Below are 13,956 nucleotides of genomic sequence, written 5' to 3'. Positions count from 1 at the left end.
TTACAAGAACATGATCAATCTCATACATCACATATATCATTCATCACATCCTTTTGGCCATATCACATCACATAGCATACCCTGCAAAAACAAGTTAGACGTCCTCTAATTGTTGTTTGCATGTTTACGTGGCTGCTATGGGTTTCTAGCAAGAACGTTTCTTACCTACGCAAAAACCACAACGTGATATGCCAATTGCTATTTACCCTTCATAAGGACCCTTTTCATCGAATCCGATCCGACTAAAGTGGGAGAGACAGACACCCGCTAGCCACCTTTATGCAACTAGTGCATGCCAGTCGGTGGAACCAGTCTCACGTAAGAGTATGTGTAAGGTCAGTCCGGGCCGCTTCATCCCACAATGCCACCGAATCAAGATTGGACTAGTAACGGTAAGCATATTGAACAAAATCAACGCCCACAACTACTTTGTGTTCTACTCGTGCATAGAAACTACGCATAGACCTAGCTCTAATACCACTGTTGGGGAACGTAGCAATAATTCAAAATTTTCCTAAGTGTCACCAAGATCAATCTATGGAGTCATCTAGCAACAAGAGAGGATTGGATCTACATACCCTTGTAGATCGCGCGCGAAAGCGTTCAAGAGAACGGGGTTGATGGAGTCGTACTCGTCGTGATCCAAATCACCGATGATCCTAGCGCCAAACGGACGGCACCTCCGCGTTCAACACACGTACGGAGCAGCGACGTCTCCTCCTTCTTGATCCAGCAAGGGAGGAGGAGAGGTTGATGGAGATCCAGCAGCACGATGGCGTGGTGGTGTTAGTAGCGGGATTCCAACAGGGCTTCGCCAAGCGCTGCGGGAGGAGGAAGGTGTGTCATGGGAGGGAGAGGGAGGCGCCAGGGCTTAGGTTGGGCTGCCCTCCCTTCCCCCCACTATATATAGGGCCAAGGGAGAGGGGGAGGCGCAGCCTTGGCCCTTCCTCCAAAGAAGGGTGCGGCCAGGGAAGAGTCCCTCCTCCCCAAGGCACCTCGGAGGTGCCTTCCCCCTTTAGGACTCTTCCTTTCCCTTGATTCTTGGCGCATGGGCCTCTTGGGGCTGGTGCCCTTGGCCCATATAGGCCAAGGCGCACCCCCTACAGCCCATGTGGCCCCCCGGGGCAGGTGGCCCCACACGATGGACCCTTCCGGTGGTCCCGGTACAATACCGGTGACCCCGAAACTTGTCCCGATGGCCGAAATAGCACTTCCTATATATAATTCTTTACCTCCGGACCATTCCGGAACTCCTCGTGATGTCCGGGATCTCATCCGGGACTCCGAACAACTTTCGGGTTACCGCATACTAATATCTCTATAACCCTAGCGTCACCGAACCTTAAGTGTGTAGACCCTACGGGTTCGGGAGACATGCAGACATGACCGAGATGACTCTCCGGTCAATAACCAATAGCGGGGTCTGGATACCCATGTTGGCTCCCACATGTTCCACGATGATCTCATCGGATGAACCACGATGTCAAGGACTTAATCAATCCTGTATACAATTCCCTTTGTCTAGCGGTATGATACTTGCCCGAGATTCGATCGTCGGTATCCCGATACCTTGTTCAATCTCGTTACCGGCAAGTCTCTTTACTCGTTCCGTAACACATCATCCCGTGATCAACTCCTTGATCACATTGTGCACATTATGATGATGTCCTACCGAGTGGGCCCAGAGATACCTCTCCGTTTACACGGAATGACAAATCCCAGTCTCGATTCGTGCCAACCCAACAGACACTTTCGGAGATACCTGTAGTGTACCTTTATAGCCACACAGTTACATTGTGACGTTTGGCACACCCAAAGCACTCCTACGGTATCCGGGAGTTGCACAATCTCATGGTCTAAGGAAATGATACTTGACATTAGAAAAGCTTTAGCATACAAACTACATGATCTTGTGCTAGGCTTAGGATTGGGTCTTTGTCCATCACATCATTCTCCCAATGATGTGATCCCGTTATCAACGACATCCAATGTCCATGGTCAGGAAACCGTAACCATCTATTGATCAACGAGCTAGTCAACTAGAGGCTTACTAGGGACATGGTGTTGTCTATGTATCCACACATGTATCTGATTTTCCTATCAATACAATTCTAGCATGGATAATAAACGATTATCATGAACAAGGAAATATAATAATAACTAATTTATTATTGCCTCTAGGGCATATTTCCAACAAGATCTCCCCGGCAACGGCGCCAGAAACCCTTCTTGCTACCTCTTGAGTATGTGTTGGTTTTCCCTTGAAGAGGAAAGGGTGATGCAGCAAAGTAGCGTAAGTATTTCTCTTAGTTTTTTAGAACCAAGGTATCAATCCAGTAGGAGACTACGCTCAAGTCCCCTAGTACCTGCACAAACAAACAAGAACCTCGCAACCAACGCGATAAAGGGGTTGTCAATCCCTTCACGGTCACTTACGAGAGTGAGATCTGATAGAGATAATAAGATAAATATTTTTGGTATTTTTGTGATATATATTAGAAAATAAAGATTGCAAAATAGATAGTAAACTAGAATTGTAGGTTGGAAACTTATATGATGTAAAGTATACCCGGGGGCCATAGGTTTCACTAGTGGCTTCTCTCAAGATAGCATGTATTACGGTGTGTGAACAAATTAATGTCGAGCAATTGATAGAAAAGCGCATAGTTATGATGATATCTAAGGCAATGATCATGAATATAGGCATCACGTCCGTGACAAGTAGACCGAAACGATTCTGCATCTACTACTATTACTCCACACATCGACCGCTATCCAGCATGCATCTAGAGTATTAAGTTCATAAGAATAGAGTAATGCATTAGGCAAGATGACATGATGTAGAGGGATAAACTCAAGCAATATGATATAAACCCCATCTTTTTATCCTCAATGGCAACAATACAATACGTGCCTTGCTGCCCCTGCTATCACTGGGAAAGGACACCGCAAAATTGAACCCAAAGCTAAGCACTTCTCCCATTGCAAGAAAGATCAATATAGTAGGCCAAACCAAACTGATAATTTGAAGAGACTTGCAAAGATATCAAATCATGCATAAAAGAATTCAGAGAAGAATCAAATAATATTTATAGATAATCAAGTCATAAACCCATAATTCATCGGATCTCGGCAAACACACTGCAAAAAGAGTTACATCGAATAGATCTCCAAGAAGATCGAGGAGAACTTTGTATTGAGATCCAAAGAGAGAGAAGAAGCCATCTAGCTAATAACTATGGACCCGAAGGTCTGTGGTAAACTACTCACACATCATCGGAGAGGCTATGGTGTTGATGTAGAAGCCCTCCGTGATCGAATCCCCCTCCGGCAGATCGTCGGAAAAGGCCCCAAGATGGGATCTCACGGGTACAGAAGGTTGCGGCGGTGGAAAATGTGTTTCGTTGCTCTCCTCAAAGGTTTCAGGGTACGAGAGTATATATATATATAGGTGAAAGAAGTAGGTCGGTGGAGCTGCAACGGGCCGACGAGGGTGGGGGCGTTCCCTCCTACCTCGTGGCCGCATCGCTGCTTCCTTGACGTCCACTCCAAGTCTCCTGGATCACGTTTGTTCCAAAAAAGATCTTCGCGAAGGTTCCATTCCGTTTGGATTTCGTTTGATATTCCTTTTCTGCAGAACACTGAAATAGGCAAAAAAAACAGCAATTTGCACTAGGCTTTCGGTTAATAGCTTAGTCCCAAAAATAATATAAAAATGTATATTAAAGCCCATTAAACATTCAAAACAGATAATATAATAGCATGGAACAATCAAAAATTATAGATACGTTGGAGACGTATCAAAGCCCTATTTTCTACTAGTGGGGGCACCTTCTTAGCGCACGTTCTTTCATGTTGGTATCAACATGGCCATGGATCGGGATTCGGGAGTGGCTCAATGTGCCTAGGTACATCAAGCGTCCACAGAATTAGCTCACCAATGCGATAGGCAAGTCTAGCTAGCATGACGAGGAGAATATATCAAGGGCTCTAGATCGTGGAGGAGGCTTGGCTCGACAGGGTTTAGGAGTTGGGCACGCTCGCTATGGCTGGCATGAGGTAGATGGAAAAAGTGCGGGGTGGGAAAACTTAAGGCTTTCGTCGTGGGCAAGTCAAGAAACAATCAAAGTAATTATTGGTAAAGAAAAAAAACGTATCTTATAAACAATACCCATATGTCTTACATTTGGAACAGAAGAGTAACTAATAAATGTGTAAAGGCTACCTCCAAGATAGATGTACTGAATCTGGAATTCTGGTTGCATGTGAATGTGATACAACGATCGCAATGCATGATGAGCAGCCATCACAACATTTTCTCTTCATATGAAACCGCATGAAGAAGGCATCAGACACGCGCATCACACAACTTAATTTGTCCATTTATCAGTGTGTATATTGTGCTCAGTGCTCCCATCAAAATGAAGCGGCGGGACAAGGTGGCCATTGATAGATTGACGAGGAAGCACAAGGAGATGGCGGCTAGACTTCTCATGATCATCTATCCTCCTTGAGGCCGTAGTGTGTCTTTTCGGTGTTGCCCCTAGCTTGTACCGTACTTATTTTCCTTTTCTTTCTTTTTTTCGTTTGTTTGTTTCTGTGGACCTCCATGGTTTGGTTGGATGTTGCTGGTTGTGGTTGCTTTATATATAAAGTGAGGCAAGAAGCCTTTTTCGATAAATGAGGCTGGGTAACAGAGAGTAGCTATATGCGTGTTTCTGCCTCAAAATGTAACCAACTCCAACTCCAAGTTACAAGTAGCAAGGTAATCACTGAAGAACATTGAACATATCTAGTTTGCAGGACTGCCACCAGAGCCACGTCAACTGCAACATCCGCGTAGATGAACCGAGTTGCCGCCACAATTCCCACAAAAATTTATGTGGTCAGCGCGGACAAGAGCCACCAGGTTGGCGGTGGCGCCACTTACATCATGAGTTCCAAGTTGCAGTGGAGGCATTGGTTGTTCGATGGATCTCCCCGGCAGTAGATAACAACCCCAGTGATGCCATGTATAGTTGCAGTGTCCAAGCGAGTAGGACTTCCGACACCGCAAAAACGAACTCATTGTCACTACAAAGCTGAATGTGTTAGTTTCTTTCCTGACGCCTCCCGTTCTCATTGTTTGCCCCCAAAAGTGTTACATGTCCACTTTGTTTGATACTTGCTCTGTTCCTCTACTCATGCATGTTGCTCCTTTAGTAAACGTTCTGGTGGCCGGTGGGTGAGACCGAACTAAATGATGAATGGAGAAGTAGGATATAGCAATTCTATAAATAATGAGCTACTCTATGGGTTCTTCTATGTTACTCCCTATCTCTAGCATATTCACGGAAAAAATGAATGATGTTTTATAGTATGTTTGCGTGGCAAACGGCAAACCTAGCATATGATTTTATTTTACTTTATTATGTATTTATAAACAAAGTAGCATATGATTTCTAAGTTTCATACTAGCTTGACCATGACAGTCTCACTATTCCTTGGTAGACTGTATCTAAAATAGCAATATCATTTTTTTTTGCCTAATTGAATCTCTAATTAGAAAAATGAAAGAGCTTCCACTATTTGTGTTTCATTGCTCCCCACGTCCGTACATTCATATGCGCCCGGCTCAATGAGACCCCTCGCACGTCCCTTGCCCTTACACTGTTGATTCCCTACCCACAAACATTGGATGCCTCTTGACTGCTTCACGATCCACATGATTATATCAATTCATCAAGATTAACTACAAATAACATAAGTACCAACAACCAAATTTAAACGAAAAAGAAAACATTTAAATAGCAAGACAGTCCTGTCTAACTCGCCTTTATTCATGAGCTCGCACATAGCAGGAAAATTGTCAAGCCAAAAATTGGGCAACAACAGCCTGTCGCGCTCGATGCATGTCGCCGGTTGTGCCCTGCCATTCTCCGAAACCCCGCCTCTCGTGATCCTGTACGGGAGAAGGACGATCAGGTTTTTGAGGAGCACACTCACGCGACTGCTGGCAGCGACGACTTCGCGAACGACGACTTCTTCCCCGAGCTCGGCAACCTCATCCTCGACGACATGGACGACAACGTTAACGCCGGCGGTGCTGCTCCCGCTGCACCGTATGTGATTCTATCCTTCCTGTTCGAGATCGTGGTAGAATTCATGTTTCTAGTATGTGCCCTAGATGTGATTTGTTCATCTGCTATGCTAGTTCGCGTGATTAGTTTAATCTCTGCTAATGTAGTCATAATTTATCTTCTAATTATTCGGATTAAATCTCGTAATAATTTGCTCATATTTCCAACAATAGGTGAGGCCAATCAAGCCTACGAGGCAATGTAGCCGAGTTCGACAAGGACTGAGGGGTGACCGGACGATGTTGTTGACGTCGTCGAGATGCCTCTGCCAAGAGGTAATAAGTCCCGTTGTCGAGGTAAATAAAGGTTTCAGTATCCTCCAAAATACAAGTCCCATCACCAAGCACGGTGAACTTGATGAGATAATACAATAATATGTGTGGTGTTTGACTTTTCGTTGTACTGAGTCGATCCATATATTAATAACTTTATATAGGCTCGATGACACATACTCGTGATGGCACCTCTGCAAAGCCTATTATTTTTAGGATAAAAGTGCCACTGCCACTATTGCAAAAATTCTTACACAATTCTTAAGCCGGGGTTAAACCGGGCTCCGCCGAGTATTTTCATACTCGGCTTTACTTAATTTTCCTGTGGTGGGTATTTTAGAAAAACAGCGATGGCGTGAATTAAAAATGGTGCCTTATATTAGACCGGCTTTCACCGTTGATCATATTCACGGGCACTTGTCTTATATATAAGCCTAGAATAAAACAGCGGCTCTCAGCGAAAAAAGCAACATAAGGGCCGGCCAACTCTATCGGAGGTGGCACCTCTATAAGCTGAGTGTGCCACTCAGCTTATGTTTCACTCTGAGTGAGTGTTGCAGGGCCCCACTCACGTTTTTCTCATGCCCGGAGCCCTTATGTGTAGCCACGTGCCAGCTGTAAACCGAGTTCTCACTAAGTACGCTCGACTTATATGTAAATTAAACAGTGCCATTTGGTACACAATTTATAGGTAAGCCGAGTGCTTGCTAAACACGTTCGGCTTGTTAGAAATTTGGGAAGTGTCATTTGATCATGGGAGCTCCCAATGCCTGCCACATGGCTGTAAGGCGAGTATATTCCTACGCGCACTCGGCTTATAGGGTGTAAGCCGAGTGTTGCACTCGTCTTAGAGCCCATATTGCTTTTTTGGGTTGTTTGTTGGAACAACCCTCCAATTCAAACAACACTATATATATAGAGCTATATCCAACATGTACAACAAGTTCAAACAACAATATATAGGACCGTACAACCATATGGGACCAAGATGCAAGTTCATAACCATATATAATTCCAACTTCACAACCAAGCATGAGTTCTAAGTTCATAAGTAAACAACCATACATGTCCATATACTAGCATAGCTTCACGACCAAGCTTGAGTTAGAAGTTCACGAATAAGAGGAAGTTCATGAACAACAAGCAAAACACACTCAGAGTAGAAGATGATCTCCATGGACACAAGCTCTAATATGCTTTATCGTAGCATTTATATTTTCTGGAGCATCTACAAAAGAATCACAACAAATAATTTCATCTGTTAATGGTGTTTGTTATGTCTTATAGAAAAGAAGTAACATTCGGCCCGATGGAACCGTGGAAATGATAACATCCACAAGAACAACGAACTGGACAAAGATTATCAAATTATTCAGCCCACCAAACTCGATATGACCTACACCCTTGCCTACTCCAACATCCATCTTTGATCTAAGCACTAACTTGTTGTAAGCATCCCCCGCCTCCTGCTTATTCATAAACCCTTGATAGGAGCTATTGTTGTAACCAGACACTTGTTCATTGCATGCCTCCCATGAATCGTACGCTCATGGACACCTCCCTCTGTACACCACATACCATCTAATCTATCAAGACAGAAGAACAAGACTTGAACAAATAGGAAAAGGTTAGAAGAACACATGAAACATAAGCAACATTAGAATTGACGATTCATATACCCAAAAGCATCACAAGTTCTACTCAAGATCAACTCTGAGTCGACATCAACAACTACTTTTAGTACATCAACATCAAACTATCTAAATCAGGCTACTTCGAGAAAGGAGCTCTACTTGGACTGGTGGTCAGTGAAGCTGGTGACCGTGGAGTCGAAACAGGTGGGCATGTCCCCCTAGTGGAAGAGCCAGCATCCTCGACACCGGCGGTCAACGAACTTGGCGGGATTGGGTCATCGCACTCCTCAGGCACGCTTCTTTCTTGGCAAGCTCATCAACAAAATTCTGCTACTCGACACATATTCGTACCATCATATGGCAATGCCCTTGACCTTTGCTTGTCCTGAATGGGTTGTAGACTGCATGGTCGGCACTACTTGGCCACACTTGTCCTGAATGGACTGTATATCGCATGGTCCATCGTTGATATGCCGCTTTCCACACCTCCCAAGTTGCTTATCAAAAATGAAGCAATTGTTGTTGAAAGAATCTAGTCGGGACAACACACTAGACACGCCATCAAACTCTAGATCTGGCAATCCCGCTCTACGGAGATGTTGTATGAGGAAACCATACTGCCAGTCGACAACCATGAACCAAACACATGATCCATCGCCTTCCAGATGCTCCCGACACATACCAGTACTATCTGTATCCGCTCCTGGACTACCTCCTAAGCTCCGCGCTGGAGCAAACACCGTTGCAATTTTGCTCGAGGATACAAGTCCACAACAGAGATGTTGTTGCCGCCATGTCATCCCCACATGAATAGACTAGTTCCCAAATATATCATCGCCCATAGAGCAAGAAGCCTTGTCAGACAAAGATCTGGAGTTTTTTTATTCTAAGGCACAGTCGCCGTCGTCGGAGCTAAGGCATCGAACGACGAAAATCTAAACTAATAGGGCTCTAACCCTATAGCTACACAGGTCTGCACGCATGAGATCTAGTGACCCACATCACCACTAGCAACCAAGAGGCTGTTAGCGAAGGGGGCCGCCCGAAAACGGCGCCCAAAAGCTCGTCGCCGTTGCGGCGGCTATATTACCTTAGAAAGGCTAATTGGTTAGTGGTCCATTCTTTTAACTTCATGTGTTAAATCACATACAAATAAGCATAAAATTGTACAAAAACTACATACCGAAAGGCTTGATGACTGAACTTCAATTTTTCTTGCTGGTATAATATACAACATGAATTTATGACGCACCAAGATCACAATATGACATTCTTACAATGGACAGGTGGCTTGCTTGATGTACTATTGTGCTTCTAGATGTACTGGGGCTCGATTAATTCAACATACTAATCTAATATCACATAATATTCAAATAGCCAGCATCAACTTTAATTGCATGTATTAAACTACAAAAAGAACCCGTTAATCACACATACAAACTACATGCTAGATTTGTTCCTTGGTTGTTTCTGTGGGACCTTTCAAGTATGCATACACCTCTCTCCGGCTAAGGATCTATAATTGGAAAGTAAACCAAATGCCGAGTAGGACCTCCTGGCGTTTCATTCAAGTTCGCTGGCATAGTGGCATTGCAAGGTTGGATCTACATTTTTTCCGAAAAGGAGGTTAAGACCCCCGGCCTCTTCACCAATGTGATGCACACAATTATTTTTATTAATTATTAAAGAGAGCACAAGACAAAAACAACCACTGTCGAACCATTACAAGATATGAAATTAACACCTATGACTAAGTCAACTTCTTCCTCAGCAACGCCTTCAACAAAGAATAAGCAACCTAGCGCCATCATCATCATGAACACAAGTTCATCGTTGCTGAGCCCGACCAATAAAGGCTAGGGCAAAAGTTTTCACTTCGGACGAAGCGGTGTTTCGATCAACATCCTGATGACAGATCATTAGGAAGTCACATGTGTTAGTACTCCACACTAGGCCAGAATAGCACTAGCCGACTGGTGGGATACCATCCCATCTTGGATCTACATGCTGATCAATGTAAACAAAGTCAACTCATATATGTATGCAGTGGCGGAACCAGAGGGTGTGCCGGGTGTGCCATGGCACACCCAGAAAATCTGGGATTTTTTTATATATATATAGAAATTTTGACTGTTGACTATTGAGCCCAGGCGGCCAGGCCCACCTCATCTTCTCGGGCTCCACTATGAGCGAGCGAGAGAGAGGCACAGGCGCAGGCGCACAACCGCATCTCGCTCGGCCGCCGCCGCCGCTCCCCGCCTCCGCCCAGTCGCTCCCAGCTCGCGCTCGGCCACCGCTGCTGGGCTCTCGCGCGTGGCGGCCGCCGCTGGAGCTCCTTCGGTCCTTCCCGTCACGGCCATCGACCGTCGCGCCTCCCCTGCCGAGGCGCCGTCGAGCCGACCCAGACCAGATGGCCGCCGCCGCTCCGGTCTCCGGAGGATCTGCTCCCGCCTCCCGACGCTCTCCTCTCCTCCGGTCCTTCCCGCTCCACCGCTCCTCGCCCCGGTCGTGGCCTCGTGGGTGAGTTTTGACGGCGGCCTCCCCTACAGCTTTGAACATATGCTCAATTTTTGTCTGAACAACAAGCATAGTGCGCTCATGTTTGTCTGAATTCTGAACAACAAGCATAGTGCGCTCGGCGGCCTCCCCTACAGCTCTCTCAAATTGAATCTTGCATATATAGCAAACTGATGCTTGATTGCTTCTGCTCTAAACATATGCTTGCTGAAAATCTTATATAGCAAACTGATGCTTGCTTCTGCTCTAAAGTCTGAACATATGCTTGCTGAAAATCATATGTTTGCAAACTGATGTATTTCGGATGCTGCTCTGAAACATATGCTTGTTATTGCTCTGAATCGTATGCTTACAAACTGATGTAGCAAACCGATGCTTTTTCTGAAACAAATGTATGTTTGAAAACTGGGACGTGTGCCATTTTTTGTTCTGTTGTCTTGCTGTCTTGTTGTCTTGCTGACATTATGTTCTAATTGTAGAACTGAAGATGAAGAGGAATGGTGACATTAAGTCTTTTTTCCGGAATTATGAAGCAAAAACAAGAAAGGTTGCAGCCGAAGAGCAACCTGAACCTGATATTGATCCACCTCCAGTCCATTCGGATGCAGAGATTGACATTGATATTGATGATGAAGCACCACAGCAACCATCACCCCAACATCCACATGCAAGGTCCTATAATATTCAAAGGCTTCCACCTGATCCAGGGAAAGGATTCCTATTTCAGATTATGATGTTAATGATCAAGACGAAGTTCGGAGCCGGTACATTGCAAAGAATGCAGTCCAACCATATGCACACAACTTTGAAGTCAAGAAAATGTATGGTAAAAATCGACACTTCAACTTTGTTTGGTTTGAGAACTACAAATGGCTAGAATATAGTGTCAAATATGAGGCTGCATTTTGCTTTGTGTGTTATTTGTTCAAAGGCAAATCGAATGGGGGGCCTAAGGGTGATACCTTTGTTAAAGGTGGTTGGAAAAATTGGTATAAGCCTGATGCATTAGACAAACATGAGGGTGGTATTAACAGCATTCACAACAAAGCTCAAGAGAAGTACAATTTATTTGTGGCACCCCAACCATCAATTGACAACATTATGGTGAGGGTGGATAAAGAGGATTTGCGTATGTACAAGGCTAGGCTGACTTATTCACTTAGATGCTTGAGGTTTCTTTTGAACCAAGGATTGGCATTTCGTGGACATGATGAGAGTGAAGAATCTAGCAATAGGGGGAACTTTGTTGAACTTCTTAAGTGGCTTTCGGAAAATGATGAAGAAGTTAATAAACTTGTTGTGAACAATGCTCCTGGGAATTGCATCTTGACTAGTCCAAAGATACAAAATCAAATAATTGAATGTTGTGCGGTGCAAACAACTAAAAGAATTATTGAAGATATTGGTGATGACCACTATGCAATCCTAGCTGATGAGTCTAGTGATGCATCTCATAAAGAACAACTTGCTCTCTGCATATGATTTGTTGACAAATCGGGAAGAGGATGTGAGAGGTTCCTTGGAGTTGTTCATGTTGCCAATACAACTTCATTGTCACTTAAGGATGCAATTCAAACTTTGCTTAAAGATCATCATTTGACCCCTAGTCAAATGCGTGGGCAAGGATATGATGGGGCAAGCAACATGAAAGGGGAGATTAATGGGTTGAAAACATTGATCATGAATGAGTCACCCTCTGCCTATTACATCCATTGTTTTGCACATCAACTTCAGTTGGTTCTTATAGCCGTGGAAAAGGAAAATGAATCATGTTTGTGGTTCTTTGATCATGTTTCTTACTTGCTCAATATTGTTGGAGTTTCTTGTAAGCGCCATGACATGCTTCGAGATGTTAGAGCTCAAAAGGTTTTGGAAGCACTTGAAATGGGTGAGATTGAAAGTGGAAGTGGGCTAAATCAAGAGATGGGACTAGCTAGACCCGGCGATACTCGTTGGGGTTCTCATTTTAAAACCATTATGCACATTGTTAGCATGTATTCCACAATCCTTGAAGTACTTGATGCTATTGGAAAAGATCCTTCACAAAAACGTGAGTGGACAAGAATACGTGGAGTTGCTCAAGCCATTGAATCATTTGACTTTGTTTTCAATCTTCACTTGATGCTTGTTATTCTTGGCTATACAAATGAGTTGTCCAAATCTTTGCAAAAGAGAGATCAAGATATTGTTAATGCAATGGCACTTGTTAGTTTGGCAAAGAGTAGAATGCAACACTTGAGGTCTCATGGTTGGGAAGAATTTCTTGCAAAGCTAACCTTATTTTGCAACAAACATGACATTCAAGTTCCTTTGTGGGAGGATACTTATGAGCATTATGGAAGATCACGTCGGTATTATGAAGTACAAACAAATGATGATCGTTATAGAAGAGAGGTATATCTTGGTGTCATTGATCAAACCATTCAAGAGCTTGACAATCGGTTTGATGAGGTTAATACGGAGTTGCTTATTTGCATGTCGGCTTTGAATCCAATCAACTCATTTGCTTCTTATGATGCACTCAAGGTAATGAGACTTGCTGAATTCTATCCCATGGACATATCAAGCACAGATTTGATAAGGCTAGAATTTCAACTTACTACTTTCATTGATGATATGAGACAAGATGATAGGTTTAGAAATGCAAGTAATATTGGTGAGCTCTCTATTATGCTTGTTGCAACAAAGAAGCATGTTCTTTATGATTTGGTCTACTTACTCATCAAATTGATATTGATTTTACCGGTGGCGACGGCGGGTGTTGAAAGATATTTTCAGCAATGGATCTAGTGAAAAGTAAGTTGAGGACTACTATGAGTGATGATCGCTTGAATGATTGCTTGGTGACATTTATTGAACGAGATGTGTTCATGAAAGTAAGTGAAGATGACATAGTTGATACTTTCATGGCAATGCAAAAACGTAGAGTTACCTAGTGATGTAATTTTCTACTTGTGCTTCTTTTGTGTAAGACTATTCGTATTGTAATTTCGCATATTTGAGATATATTTTGTGAACTAAATTGTTGTGAAATTTGAATTGAGCTATTCATGTTATTATTTTGCCATATTTTGTCTGACACTTGGATTAGTAGAATTTTTTTTAGAGTGTGCACACCCTTCATTTCATTGCTGGGTACGCCACTGTATGTATGTACAGACATTTAGGTTGAGGTCATCGGGGTCAATTGACCCCGGGCCGACACTGTAGTTCCGCCCCTGCTGGCACTGCAAGGTTGGATCTACACGCTGGTCAATGTAAACAAAGTCAACTGATATTGGTTGTGCCCATTTCTTTTCTGACACCTCCCATTCCCATATTTTTTCTCTTGAAGATGGTACGTCTATGTTTGATACACACTCTCTTCCTCCTCCAATGCATGTTTCTCCTTTATAGACACGGCGGTGGGTGATA

General features: G+C 43.7%; 1 pseudogene across 1 annotated transcript; it reads left to right on the top strand.

Annotated features, from left to right (window-relative positions):
• Positions 1–10,154: 10,154 nt before the first annotated feature.
• LOC125521315 (uncharacterized) lies at positions 10,155–13,737 on the top strand (annotated as a pseudogene). The gene is made up of 2 exons (XR_015610631.1): positions 10,155–10,545; positions 11,022–13,737. The product of XR_015610631.1 is annotated as an uncharacterized LOC125521315 (transcript).
• The last annotated feature ends 219 nt before the right edge of the window (positions 13,738–13,956 follow it).

Source organism: Triticum urartu, chromosome 7A, assembly GCF_056163025.1.
Source record: "Triticum urartu cultivar PI428250 chromosome 7A, HENAU_Tu73, whole genome shotgun sequence".
NCBI classification, from domain to species: Eukaryota; Viridiplantae; Streptophyta; class Magnoliopsida; order Poales; family Poaceae; genus Triticum; species Triticum urartu.
The sequence above is the reverse complement of the archived record's forward strand: the minus strand, read 5'-3'. Positions and strand labels throughout refer to the sequence as shown.